Source organism: Protopterus annectens, chromosome 3.part0 (genome assembly GCF_019279795.1).
Source record: "Protopterus annectens isolate FY-2018-M chromosome 3.part0, PAN1.0, whole genome shotgun sequence".
NCBI lineage: Eukaryota > Metazoa > Chordata > Ceratodontiformes > Protopteridae > Protopterus > Protopterus annectens.
Genome location: NC_056731.1, coordinates 718,694,978 through 718,710,630, shown reverse-complemented (window position 1 = coordinate 718,710,630; position 15,653 = coordinate 718,694,978). Strand labels below are relative to the sequence as shown.

Sequence of the window (15,653 nt, the reverse complement as noted above, 5' to 3'; positions counted from 1 at the left end):
CGTATTCTTTATAAAGTCTAGTAAAATCAGTTTTACACCTGTAGCAGATTGCAACATTTTATTAATGATTGCTGCTGTAGCTGACAAAGTGGAATTGAAATTTTGCTCAATATGTAAATTGTTAATGATTTAAAGTAGTGTTTTAATAAATGTAGACATGATCGTGGGTCTAACCATATTAAAAGATAAGGTAAAATTAAATATAATAGTTAGAGTGTTTTTTTGTTATATTCATGAGATGAATGTGTTGTACATTTAGAAACAGAAAAAGTATTTTTCCATGTCGATGTCACCTTAACTTGCAATAATGATGTGTTCATTTGATTGGTCCATTAATTACAAAATATATTTAATTAGGTGTTTTGTCTGTGTTGTTTTACAACAATAGACCATTTTCATGTGATGGTGCAGGAGAATCTTCCACCTTTGCAATATCTAATGAGGCCTAAATGCAATTTGGCACTTACAAAACCCTTTTCAATGAAACAGATGTAAATGGACAACTAATGCCTCTTAAAAAGCGAGGACCTGAATTAAAATATTTGTTTATTTGGCTGAAAAAAAAGCATTCTCTGTTAGTAAATAGATATGGCAGTGTAACTCATTCAATCTAAATTTTAGAGTTACAAACATTCTAAGAAGTATTAGCATTTTAAATAATCTAGTGTTAGGGCTTGACAGTATTGCTTTCAATAATGAAGGCCAAAGAATTAAAATGAAAGTTGTATTTTTATTAAGATAATTTTAAACTATGATAAGATGTATATTAAAACCTAAAACAGATACACAACAGCTTGAGAAAAAAAATCTGTAATGCATATATGAGATTTTTCAAATTCAGAGACGATCATTTTTCCTTTAAATTTGAAAGATGTCAATAGTAGCTAAAAAGATTATAACATAAAAATGAAAAACAAACCAAGAAGCACGTGTCAGAGAAGTAAAGCATAATGGAGGAAGTACAGGTAATGAAAGGAGAAATAATGAAGTAAAGTCCTAGTATTTTTCATTAAGAAGAAACTGACCTCTGTACACTAGGATATAAAAGTTAAGAAGGGTTGGGTAAGAGATTTTTGGGAGGTATCAGAGGCTGTTTAGGGTATCAGTTGTAGCTGAGGCTGTTAAAATTAGAAAAAAGAGGACTGTATAGAATTGTGCAGTATTAAAATTTTGTAAAGTGATCATAGGATCATAGGAGGTTACTAGGCTAATGGCCCTAGGGCCCTTACAAGCCTAGCCAAGTACAACCCCTGTTACCAAGAATATCAAAGTATTAAGCAGAACTAGGTCAACAACTACTGCCCCTGTCCAAGAGGGACACAGGTGAAACTCCTGGGGTGAATTTGTATTTTCCCAGTCAATCATCCAAGTTACAATTAAATAGGGTCAGCGAGGGGCTCTGTTTCACCTGAATTCCGAGTTTGGTCCAGAGGAGAGATAACCTCTGTGAGACATACCTGTCTCTTCAGCAAGTCCTGTTGATGTTCCATACTAAGTTGACTTCCTTAGACTGAGTACATCTTATACCATTTGATTTACAAATGTGTAGCATTTCCATTAGAACAGGATCTGAATTGTTTTATATACAAGGTAGATTTTGCCTCTTAGTAGTCTGTAAGACAGAGAGTATAGTGACAGTGATTTCAGTGTGTCAACATAGGGCATATGCTGAAGACCATGAATTTTCTTTGTAAGAAATTTTGAAGTCTTTCCAGTTACTACAGGTGCCTGGTAAGGTACGTACCAACAATAGTATTGCACTCTATTATTGGCCCGATGAGTGAGGAGTACAGGGGGGTTATAACCTCTTTTGTTCTGGATGCAGTGCCTTACTTATGAGGTGGCTGATGAAGAAAGCCTTTCTTATCACTGTGGGAACATGGTGTTCAAAGAAAAGGTTGCTGTCAACTTGTGTGCCCAAATCTCTCACCACTGATTAAGTGCTTAGGGTATTGTTATTAATGTGGTAATCTGCAGAGACATTGCCCTTGCTGAAGGGGATGATAATGCACTGTTTTGCATTGAGTTTTAGTCCATGACTTTGGCACCAGTCATTTGTCAGTGTAAGTCCCTCTTGTAGGATGCTGACATCATTTGGGGACTAGGTGACTGCACCCAGTTTGCAATCATCAGCAAACTTTGTCAGCCATATACCTTTTGTTTAAGCCTGAATATCTGAGAAGTAGATTCCAAACAACAAGGGCCCCAGCACCAACACCACTGGTTATGGGTATGTTGGTAGAGGTAGAGTCACCTATTTTGACTGTGAACATTCTATGGAGGCATTTTTCAACCCACCTGACAATATATGGGTTGATCTCAAGGTGGGTGAATTTATCAGTGATGCCTGAGTGGGGAATAGTGTCAAAGGCCTTGGCCAAGTCCAGATAGGCTGTATGCATGGATTTGTCTTTGTCCAGGGCTTTGGTGACTGCCTCAAAGATGTCCACCAGTTTCAAGAGGCAGGATCTCCCTTTAATGAAGCCAAACTGGGTTGGGTTGAGCATGTGGAGGTCCCTATATCTTTGTTGATAAGGCCCATGATTATTCTTTCCATACCCTTACAGATTAGGCTGGTCAGGCTTGTGAATCTATAGTTCCCAGAGTCAATGGAGGTGCCTCTTTTATGTAAAGGGATGACGGTTACTGTTTTACATTCAGCACGTACAAAACCAGTGCTTAGACAGTGGAGAAGAGTGGTGCAGCTAGTTCCTGTTTTCATCCATTTAGAATGCAGCCTGGCATATTATCAGGTCCCATAGAGGCTGTGTTTTTGACTTTGGAATTAGTGTTTAGGACCTGCACCTTGGGGATACTAGATAGAGGGGAGGTGGTATGGATGCTTTGGGGAATATGTTGCGGGGACGGGGGAAGTTTTCATCAGCTAGTAGGTTGACTCTTTCTGTGGGTTCAGTATATGTGGTTATGTGTTATAACTTCCAGCTGTGGGATGAGCCTGATGCATAAAGCTGTGACAGTGCTAAGCAAATAATAAAGAGTATGCCTACAGGCCAACCACCAGAGGACTTTGGCACACTATGCATGCAGACTGCACAGAGTGATGTGAATTATGTGAAGTCAGTGAAGCAGCTTATACAAAATGTAAGATGATGCGTCTTAAAGAAATGAAAAGAAGGAAATTCCAGCATGATGTATGACTTTAGAAGTGGGTACAGCTTTATCTAGTAGCACAAATACGGACAGAATGAAATAATTACGAAGACTCTGCTTTTCATTAGAACAAGGTATAGTAGGAGGGCTGAGTTTAATGATAATGATATGCTTTGAATAAGGAATGATGGTGAAAATGACAAAAATATTATTAACGTTAGTGGAATATTAAACTATCATATTGATTAAGCAAAGACAAAGAAAATGTATTCTGTATCTTACAGACTCCTGTGGAATGATTTATGCATTGCTATACCATCAATGATAAAGTGGTCCTTCATAGGTTCATAGGTTCATACTAGGCTATCTGCCCTAGGGCATTTATAAGCCTAGCCAGAGTGTGTTTGGCTTTCGCCACCCATTTTAAATTAATTTTGCTAAGCCCTTTTTCGAGGTTAGTATACTGTGCCCTGTCTAACAGTGACACAGAAGTGATACCCGGGGTAAACCTACGATCCACTCATCAAGATTCCTCTTGAAGAGAGTCAATGAGGGACTCTGCCTAACCTGGACTGGAATTTTATTCCAGAATGAAGGGAGCCTCTGGGTTATGAATCTGTCCCTCCAGCATGTCCTACTTATTTCAGTGCTGAGGTTTAAGTCTCTCGAGCGCGTAGCTCAATGGGATTTGGATTTTCTAAGGTGCAGCATGTCCATTAATTCCAGGTTGGACATGGCTTTATACGTCAGGCACAGATCGCCTCTGAGCAGGCGGTATGCCACTGAGTAGAGCTGGAGTTTCTTTAACTGGGCAGCATATGGCATCTGTTTGAGCCCTTTGATCCTCTTGGTGAGGTACTTTTGGGGTCTTTCCAGTTGCTGCAGGTGTCTGGTAAGGTACATTTCAAAAGGTGCATTGTACTCAATTATGGGCCTGATGAGGGAAGAGTAAAGAGGCACGATGACCTCCCCTGATCTAGATGTGAATCCCTTCATGATTAGGTGGGCTATATAAAATGTTTTTCTAACCACTTTGGCGACGTGGTTGTCAAATTAGAGATTGCTATCAACTTGGGTCCACAGGCCCCTAATTACTTCTTCTGTACTTAATGGATTACCCCCTATGTGGTAGTTTGTGGGCACTTTGTTTTTGCCAAAGGGGATGACTATACACTTTTTGGCATTTAGCTTGAGGCCATGGCTCTGGCACCAGTTGTCTGTTTCTATGAGGTCCTTTTGGAGGATGCTTGTGTCAGCTGGAGAGTCGATTATAGCACCCAGTTTACAGTCATCTGCAAACTTGGTCAGCCACAGTCCTTCCATGTTGGCCTGTACCTCCGAGAAATATATACCGAACAGGAGAGGTCCCAGGACTGAGTCTTGTGGGATGCCACTTGTAACTGGCTTGGAGTCTGACATGGCTCCAGCAATTCTAACCATGTGGGTTCTGTCCTTGAGCCAGTTTGCAACCCATCTAGTGACACAGGGGTTTATATTTAAGCTGGTGAGCTTATCTATAATGCCCGAGTGGGATATTGTATCAAAGGCTTTTGCGAGGTCCAGGTAGGCTGTGTGGACCACCTTCCCCTCGTCAATGGCCTTGGTGACTGTTTCAAAGAAATCGACCAGGTTTAAGAGGCAGGATCTGCCCTTAACAAAGCCAAACTGGGTAGGATCCAGTGTCTGTAGGTCCCCAATATCTTTTTTTATGAGGTCCATGATGATCCTTTCCATAGCTTTGCAGACCAAGCTAGTCAGGCTTATGGGGCAATAGTTTCCAGGATCCGTTGAGGCACCACCTTTGTGGAGAGGGACCACTGTTGCTGTATGTCACTCTTTGGGTACATATCTTGTGGTAGTTTTATGTTTGGGTTTAGCTCTTCTTGGAGTTCATGTAGGACGCAGCCCAGGACACCGTCTGGTCCCATTGATGCTGTGTTTTTTGCTTTGGAGAGGGCAGCTCTTACCTGAGCATCTGAGATGTCAGGGGGGCAGCACTCTGCTGGGATAGATATTTGCCCTTTTGGTGGGGAGTTTGTGCTGAACCTGTCAGCTAGGATGTTGGCAATGTCTGTGGGTTTGGTGTATTTTTTGTCATTTTGGACTAATTCTGAGCATATCTGGGAATTCCCACCCAGGTTCCTAACATAACTAAAGAAAGCCTTGTGATTATACTTAGTGTCCTGTGCAATTTTTCTCTCGAAGCTGGCCTTAGATGATTTTATGAGTGCCCGTAGTTTTTTGCTAACACTGATCAGAGATGCCTTCCCTTTTGGGATTTTGCTCTATCATGTAGTAGCTTCCTCCTTCTATTGTATAGTTTGTTTATGGCTGGGGTCCACCAGACAGGATGTCTGCCTTTGGAGGATTGGGTCTTGGTTTTATTTGGGATTGCATGATCCATGCATTCCTGAAGGTGTTCATAGAATGCGTTTATAAAGGATTCTGCGGTCTAGGCAGTATTTTCCACAGGCCCGGGGGCTTTGAAGGATTCCACCTCGGTTTTGAGGAGTGTGAAATTTGCTTTAGAGAAGTTTTTCACTGTGGTTTTCTGGGCAGGGGGTGGGGTCGGGATGTGAATATCCAGTGAGATTAGTTTATGGTCTGATCTTACTAGTGAGGGATACACTTCTGGTCTGGAGCATAGAGTCCCCATGTTGGTGATGATCAGGCCCAGTATGTTTTCCCCTCTTGTGGGAGTGGTAACAAGTTGTTCCATAGCATTTGAGTTTATAAATTCTAGGAACCTTTGAGCTAGGGTGTTGGAGCTAGAGTAATGCTCCCAGTCTATGTTTGGGTAGTTGAAGTCACCCAATATAATGGTGTTTGGAGAGACCTTCATATTTTCCAGTGTTCTCAGGAAGGCCGAGTGGGGTTCCTGGGTTTGGGAGGGTGGTCTGTAGCAGGCTATAAACTGGAAGGCAGTTTACCCACTGTTAGTTGCACATGGATAGTCTCTGATGCTTCGTGCTGTGCCACCAACCTGGAGGTGTGGGTATCTTTGACGAATATTGATACTTCCCCTCCTTTACTGGTTCGGTCTAAGTTTTGGGGCTGAAAAGCATGGTATGAGGTATAACCTGGTAGTGCTGGGGTGCTCTCGGGAGCCTTGAACCAGGTTTCTGTTACTGCACAGATATCGATGTTCTCCATGCTAAGGAGAGTTTCGAGTGCATGCATCTTGAGGTTTAGACTTCTGGCGTTGAGTAGCATTACTCTTAGTTTCTTATCCCTTGTGATACTTATGGAGGTGGGTTTGTATTTTGAGCCTTGCCTAAAAAAGGCACTATGGGGGTAGCAACAGCCTTTGCCAATATCCGAAAGCCTAGGGGTTACAGGTGCAAGCCGTCCCTAGGGAAGCATCGTGGCCTGTCGAGCATGTCATCTCAGGCTGACAGGCATTGGATCCCCTTTGAATGACACCAATACCTAAGCCAATTGTTGAAATTGATCATCTTGTCTTCATATTGTGGCATCATTCTTGGTGAGGGTAAGATGCTACTCAAGGTCAGGGTCATACCGGCGTGGGCCACATGCTCAGAAAGCTCCTCTATGTCTCTTTTCATGTAGTCCAGGGAGGTACGTCTCAGGTCATTCACACCAGCATGGACAATGACTGAGTCATATTTGTACTTGCCTTGGAGTGACTTGAGTGCTTGTGTTATGTGGCGGATCCTAGCACCCGACAGGCAGCTCACCATGACCTTCTCCTTGTTCAGCCTGGTGAGCGGGACGTCAGTGTGCCTGATGATAGAGTCACCTATTACAAGTGTATCAGGTGTGTTGTTTAGCCTTAAGGGCTGTGACTGTTCGGCACACTGGCTTTGTGAGCTATGTGTTGCACGTGTTTTGTTTTGGGGTAGCGGTTGCTTGGGTGTCTGCTTTGGAGGTCTCTGCTGCTTAGGCAGATTTTTATTTAGAGCCTCCGAGTATGTTTTTGTGTGTTTATGTGTTTGGTTTGCTGTCGTGGTAGGTCTATGTGAGACTGGAATTGTAGTGAGTGTGGTTTCCTTCTCCTCATGACAGGTTTCGCCAGTACTGAGTTGAGAGAGCTTAGCCTCCAGTTTGGCTGTATGGTTGCATCTCTCACATGTGTTGGAATTTGTTGGGAGGAGGAGAGGGTTGTCTGTGTACATGAGATAGTTGTAACATTGCCTCAGGATTCCCAGATTCACCAGCTGGACCCGAGAGAAGATTGACAACTGACCTTTGGACATGCTAGAATAGTATTGGGAATTCCTTTATAATTGAAAAAAAAGGGCCAATGGGAAACAAGGTACTCAAGGGGAGTTTGTGAGGGTGTAGTGCTTTTAATTTTTTAGTGCTGACTTATATAATTGCTTTAGTGAGCAAGTGCCAGGTAACTTAAATGCAATGTGTTACAGGTAACTTAAATGCAAAAATGACAAACAGTAACTTTCTTTCAAGTGAAACAAGGAAATAAGTAAGTAAGCAATGTAGATGTCACTAGGGATTCACAGAAGCACTGAAAAGCTGCATTTTAGGTGGAATTAGCGTTTCAGGGAAATAACAAGCAAACAAGCATACAAACAAAGCTAGATTCAGCAGGCCTGGATGTAGTCTATGCTACAGCAAGCAAGGTGTACCAATTCCAGTAAGAAACAGTTCAAATATGCAGGCACTATAAGTCTTTAACCAGAAATTCCCAGCTCAGAAGGGCAGAGACCAGCCTCTCCTCCCACAAGAGTGCAGACTACGAACCTTCTTAATGTAAAATAACTGGCCTGAAGCCCGAGTGCTTAAACCAGAACTAATACACTGTTAGAATAACAGACACTGAGCCCTCAATCAGCAGTTCCCAACTTAGAAGGATGTAAGCTACCTGTCCTGCCACCACAGTGCAGGCCACAAACCTTCCTAATGTAAAACAACTGGTCTGAAGCCCAAGTGTTTAAACTAAAAGGCTTAGAGTGAGTTACACCAAGCAGTAATAAATACAATTGAGTACTTTTAAGATGACGCAAAAGCAAAATAAAGTAGGAAGAAACACAAATACAGTAAAAGCAGATACATTTTTTTTTTTTTTTTTTTGAGTGAGCAAATGAGATGGGCCCAGGAGGAGTATCCAAGTGCAAATTTACAAGAGGGGCGGGCAGTTTCAAAGCCACCAAGATTAACACCAAGACAAAAACAGGGAGGGTGGGTGGGGACCTACTGAAAAAACAGTCAACTTCTAGCTAGATATTGCTCAATGCAACACAAACAAATTACTTTAAAAAGTGCAGATAAAAGTTACTTAGCTACACATATGAGTTCAATTGATATCATGGCCTCCTATATCTCATTAAGACAAACAGCTAAGCCAGTATTAAAACCAGAGACCTGAACCATCATTAACAGATAGAATATGATAACACGAAAAAACTTTGTAAAGAAGAAAAGAGCTGGCTTCAGGAACACAAACCACTATTTATTGCTGTTTACTGTGAGTGCTTTCGTAAGAGTAAATACTCCAACTTCTTCAGACAAACTCATTATGGTCACCAGGGGCAGCAGTGAGCACATTAATGAGTTTGAAGAAGTTGGAGTATTTACTCTTACGAAAGCGCTCACAGTCAACAGTAATAAATAGTGGTTTGTGTTCCAGAAGCCGGCTGGTTTCTTCTTTACAAAGACAGAATATGATGGAGGGATAGATTCACCACACAGGGTCTCCCCTTTTCTGGAATAAACTTCCTCAGCAGGTTAAGCAATACGATTCTATACCTTCCTTGACATTAAACCTGGATGGCTGGATGCATGTCCTCAAAAGTATCCTGGGACTAATTGGGCTCTTCATCCTTGAGAATGATCTCTCAAAACTAGAGCTTGCCCATTCAGTGTCACAGCACTCTAATTAATGTTCTCCACTGCCGTAGATGTTACAGTAATACAATCCAGCCCCCTACTTAGCTCCTTTAACAAATTCTTCACCAGGTACTCAGTTGCAAAAAAACACGTGTGGGGCTTTCACTGCTAATCTAAGTTAAGAAATGAATAACATCTCATTCACGACAGCTCTTGATAAAGATTATTGCATCTGTTGAATCTCTAACTGCCATCAGTAGACTTCTCTGACTGTAGTAAATCTTTCTGCTAGCTCTCTGCTACTCGTAATTACTTCCTACTCATTACCATATGTTAATGCAATCATGTATTACTATTGTAACTGTAATTTTTCAAAATCAGTGTTACCCAAAGAACAATCATGTTATTCCAACTGTTTTTTTTTGTTTGTTTTTTTTTTGTTGTGTTTTTTTGGTGTGGCAAGTATCATATGATAGTGTTTTATATTAATGTCTAACAATGCTTTCAAAATATTATATATAAATGCAAAAAAATGTATATCTGTAACAACATTATTTATACTTGACACTCCAAGATATGATGTATAACAGAGTTAGTTTCTTCTTGTAGAGAATTTATCCACAGGTCTCTGGTGAAAATCAATCCTGCCTAGTCAGATTTACTAAACAAATAAAGAAATGAAGAAATAAATAAACATACAAACAAATGCATAAAATATATCTCAGAAGTTTAGCAAATACTGATAAATTTGGGCAAAGTTTTCAGACTGGGGCAAGACAGTGGTGCAGCAGTTAGCACTGTTGCATCATAGTCTCTGGTTTTCTGGTTCATTTCTCAGCAGAATTTACTATGTGATATTTGCAAGTTCTTCCTTTGTCTGTATGGATTTTTGCCAAGGTGGATGGTTTCCTCCATATCTCAAAGACATATTGATCAACAAATTGGAAATCCTCAAAACTACCTATAGGTATGTGAGTGCATGTCCGTGTGTCTATGTACCTGTTACATTATGTTTGTGTTTTATAAGCACATGTCTGTAAGTTAATACATACACACATAATCTAGGAATGGTAAATGAGTGGTGGTGATTTGGCCAGGGGCACAAAATGAGTATGGCAGCCCAGGTACTAGGCTCCTTTACCGCAGCTTTATATCTGCTACAGGAATATTAAGAGCAATAATAATTTGAGACTGACTGAAAGAAAGCACAGGAAAAATTGCAGCATAATATCTTTGACTGTATTAGATTGTTGGAAAAAATATGAGGCACTTTCTACAATGCACAGTTTAAAATGGCAATTACACTTTAAAATATCACAATGACAAATGATGCACATACATTTAGAGTGTAATGCCATATCAAACAACAGGAAAGCATTAGAAACAGCAGGGGAAAATATTTAACAACAAATTTTATCTATATGGACACTGCACATTTTTTTCACAACTCAGCTTCTAACCTTTGCTGAGATATACAAACTTCCCATGATACACAAAGATGCATTAAATTCATCCCTGAGGCCAACTGCGGTATGAAGGCTAATGTTTTGGTGAATTAGTGAGTATTCAAAAATAAGTACTTATAGAAGAATGGTGAATGTATATCATGTATATACTCAACCCATTTCAACTTCTGAAACATGTTTAAGTGTTTTGCCATAGATTGTCAATTACTTTTTGCACCACAACATTCAGATACTTACAGCACCTTGATTTTTGTCTCACTTACCATTTATAATATATATGTTCCACATCTCAGCAAAATCTTTCATAAAAATATATTCTCTACCTGCTGACATCAGAAAAACATATCCTTGCTGACATCAGTGTAAGGTTAGTTGGAGATGCACCCATAAATTTTATTGTATGGGCCAGCACAGATGCAAAGGGGTGAATTTGTTAAAACCAAAGGGTGAATGACTGCATGTGTCATAGATCAGATGCCACCATGATATTGTCAGTTATGTGGTCTGTTGCTTAATGAAAGGTATATATTTAGTAAAAAAGCAGCCCACATATATTAGGAACATTGGAGGGGTGGGGGTGAATGCATTGCAACACATAAGACACTGTATGCCATGATATGTGTATCTACAGTTTAGTACAGAGGATTGAGTCTATCAGTTAGAAATAAGCTTCATCCTATAGTCTTGGGTTTGATTCCCCATAACTTCCATATTTCTGCTGTATGATGCAGACTAAGTTTCTCCATGTGTTTTGCTACTGTTCTGTCACTTTTTGTGCAACAGCATGGGGTGCATAAAGCACCATAATTCACTTCTCCCTCATTTATAACCTTCATTCATATTAATACATTATTTGCAATAAGTTTATTGCTTAAGCTTTATTGCTTAAATCATATTATTAAAATCACTGCAAGACTTTTGCTTTTATTATAGTTAAAATTATTTCAGTGTAGTATCATCGAATGTTAGCCAGATTCAGATCATGACATATTGTTAAATAGGAGCAATACACTGACTGTGTGACCCAAACTAAATGGGTAACTGTTTCAGGGACAAGTGTGCAACTTGTTTGGAAAAAAAAGTATTATTTTACCTGATATAGCTTTAAATAGAAATATAATGTTTCCATTTAATACTCTTATGTATATAATATTTTGACTGATTTAACTTTGTAGTGAGAATTCCTTAAGTTTTCTGAGTAATAGTCATTTAATCACAAAATAAAACCGTTTTGTCTCTTGCAATCTGGAGCACAAAGGTCTGCCTACATAGTCAGTTATACTTTGATATTTCAGTATGCATTATGTGCAGTAACATAACTGCAGTAATAGTGGAAGTCAGCCTGTAATTTTATGAATAAAGGTGTTGGTTATTACACATGCTCAACAGAAAAAATGGAATGAATGGCACGATATAACTGCAGTCATTTGATCTTTTCTCATGCATATTTATGAGCTCCACATAATATACTAATGAACTAAAATATAAGTTTATAGCAAACATATTGTATTACTTTGTGTGATGGGTCCCTACTCCAGGCCAACAATCAAGGAGACTCAATCTTCACCACTGACTCTGATGAGGGACAGCCACTAAGAGCAAAGATGGAATCACACAGTATTTTCAGATACAGCTCCCTGCACCAAGCACAGCTTTCCTTAACAACACAGAGGGAGCAAACTCCAGACCTGGATCTGGACTCTCTTTCTACCTCCAGGCCCACATAACTCTACATTGACTACTTTGGAGCTTTGTGTCCCTATTCCCAGTAGGTGACACACAAACTTGGATATTTGAGTTTCACATACATACACACCTGGGAAAAGCTGGTACAGATTTACTAGCTGTACCGCTTTCTTCCCAGACTCTGAGGTAATCACACTGCTACCAGTCAGATACCCTAAGGCTCTTACAAAGGGTACCCAGTTATACTGTGTAAAATTAATACTAACAAAAATGGTAGGGTGTGACCAATGCAGCAAGGCTTTCAGGAGCAGCTACAGTGCCACTAAAACAAGCATAACTGCTCTCAAGATGTTAAAAGTATCCTCTAAAGAATCAGCCACAATGAAGGGTATTAAAATATGTAATGATAATAAAATGGAAAACAGGAGAATACTGAATACAATAAACAACAGAGTTTCAACCACAGAGATATAAGAAGTAATACAGTTGGATAGTTTCTCACAGATGAACAAAACAATACTAAACTATTCTCACTAAATATCCCTGACTGATTAATAAATTACTGTTCCATGACTACTTGCTAAAGAAGGCAAGCTGATGTGTGCTGAGTGTATTACAACAGCAAGAGGCAGATGATGTCTCTCTTTATATGTGTGGATCTTTAAGATATATATTCTGTCAGAAATCTTTCCTGTCAGGTTCCAAAGAAACCAGATGTAGGTTAGAGGATGACATCATCTATAGTCACTGCCTCTGGTACAATGCACACACAGAGCTTTACTAAGATCTGTGGTAGCATCTGAAAGCTATAACACAACATCAAACTTTCCACCCTTCCAGGGTTCTCTGATAAACATACACATTTGATTGGTTAGAACAATACAACCTAATATACATGCATACATTCTTTCTGTCCAGCAGGACCTACTGTTGATGCATTTTTAACACAAGTAACTTTACAAATATGTTTTAACTCAAACATCTGCAAAAATCAGTCTGATAATCAAATAATATACATTTTTTTACAAAACTCCAGCTAGCAATGCTGGCACATGTACACATGTACGGCCCTACTCTCCCTGGCACAGATGGTACTACCTCATAACATCACACTTTGCAGCATTACTAGTCAAATTTATGTATAGTATCTAATGTTTATTCCACTAGCATTATCATATCATGGCCCAGAATATCAAAACTGAGCAATTATTTTATTGCAGCTTAGCATGAAGGTTCGTTGAATTGTTGTATCAGCAAATGTGAAATAAAGACCAAATCTTGTGATAACATGATGTTAACCAACAGAAAAGTGCCCAAAGTCACAAAATAACACTTCAAAACTAAATAAGATGACAGTGAAGTGTAAAGGCTGTTCAGACATAAATAATAAACAGTAAACAAGCCAATAAATCCAAAGCTGCTTTTAATACATTAAGCGCTTTCATCCCATATAGCTAGGAGTGCTTCAAAATTCATCTAAACACATCCATCCCTTATATAATATTAGTATTGCATACTTAGCAATAAGCAAGAAATGTAACATTTTTATATGAAAAATGGAGACAGCATTGAGGAAGTGAATATACAAGTATATATAGTATAAAGGACAGAAATGTGAACAACTTTCTGTATAAACATACTTTGTTCGATGCTTCCCACAATTCATTTAAATTTGGTATATATATTACAGTAAGCATACCCCTCAAGTGCACTTCATTTAGAGGACTGTACCTCATTTGGGGTCTTAAAAGTTCATGTTCCTCAAAGTTCCACATTGAAAAGGTATGTCACACATTCAGTGTTAGGAATTTTTTAAAGTGAAATCCATGGTAACTAGAAATGAATCATATTAATTCACTAAAAGATCTACTTTATAAGTAAAACCAGCCTATTTTAACCATCCTATGACCTTCCTAGTTGAAGTTGTTAGTAAGCCATTAGTATGTGTTCCACATTTTACCCATTAGTTCCACATTATGAGTGCCAGTGTTCCTCATTTTGGAGATGAAAGCTTAAGAGCTATGCAGTAAGTTGATTTCAACCATAGGGGAGGGGAATGGGAGAACAGGTCAGAATATAGAGAACTGTTGTGGCAACTCCAATTGAATGCCTTTACTCTCCTGGGTTTAAATGCCTACATGTCAGTTCAACTTGCTTTAAAACTTTGTACTGCTAAATTATACAAACTGTAAAAAAAAAAAAAAAACTGGAAGGTTTATTTTACACTTTAGATTTTTAGAAAAAAATGCATTATTTATGTAATTTATTTATGTACATTATTTCAGATGGTATTTAGAATTTACCTATGTGAAGGGGTAGAGTTTGTGTTAAAAGTGTTGATGTCACTTTAAAACAATGTTTAGTTGACTAACAGAAGTTTTAATTGGCTTAATTAATTCATTAGTTAATATTATGTGAGGGATGGATGTGTTTAGATGAATTTATTCTGAAGAAGTCCTAGCTATATGGTTTGAAAGCTCTTAATGTATTAAACGCAATTTTGGATTTATTGGCTCATTTACTATTTATTATTTATGTTTGAACAGCGTTTATACTGCACTGTTACCTTATAACATGATGTTAAAAAATAATTTTGCAGTATATGGTGTAGAACTTTTATGACATCTCCTATTCTCTCTACTCTCTGCACTGTATAATCTTCTATTCATACATGGCCTCCATTAATGAGATGTCAAATTCCTAAGTACTAGCAGGCTGCGCAGCAATTGCCTGGAGCTGTTACACAAACACCCCTGGAGGGGCATTATTTACACAATAACACACCCCCTGGAGTGCATTATTGTGCTTAGAGAATGGTTTGTCTGTAAAACTGTCCTGTTTAATTTATTTATTTATTTTGGATTATATACACATACACATTGGATCTAAAATAGTTCCTTCACCTAATGTTTCAAACTGTGTTGTTGGAAGAATTTTATATCCAAAATGTAAGATTTTCAAAGAATGTCCAGCTTTTACCTCATTTTTATCTGGTCCATTGCACATAAAATGTGTGGTTTACTGGCAAATCACTAGGGATTGAACTCATTAAATAATGACATACATTTGAGTTTCAGACATTATTTTCTTTAGAAAATGCATGCTAAAGCAAATCTTTTCATTCTATTAACTTTCTAACTTTATATCAGCTACGTTTAAAATCTATTTCTATTTTTGTGCCTTTGTTTCCCCCACTTTATTTTGGGTGTTATCCAGATTTCTTGAGCTAAGAAGATGAGAGATATGCATACCTCTTAATTTTAACTGCTGCTGCCACTGCATGAATCTTGATTGGTCTCTCTCACTCTCACACACATATAACATTTGCGCTTTCATGTATGCAAGCAGGCATACACACACACACACACACACACACACACACACACACACACACACACACACACACACACACATATGCACACACTGAAATATAAACACACTTTTCTTTCTTTTTTTAATGTTTCTTTAAATTTTATACTCACTAAATAGCAAAAGATCTGCTTAGCGAGAATAAAATAATGACGATCAATCTCTCTCACTTTCATGAGAATTTTTTTTTAAATTTTACACTTGCTAAAATGT

At 38.6% G+C, this 15,653-nt stretch overlaps 1 protein-coding gene across 1 annotated transcript in view; it reads right to left on the bottom strand.

Moving 5' to 3' along the window:
* The window catches only part of LOC122796911 (ATP-binding cassette sub-family A member 13-like), a 3,979,956-nt gene that overhangs the window by 3,563,348 nt on the left and 400,955 nt on the right, over nt 1–15,653 (bottom strand). The window lies entirely within an intron of this gene.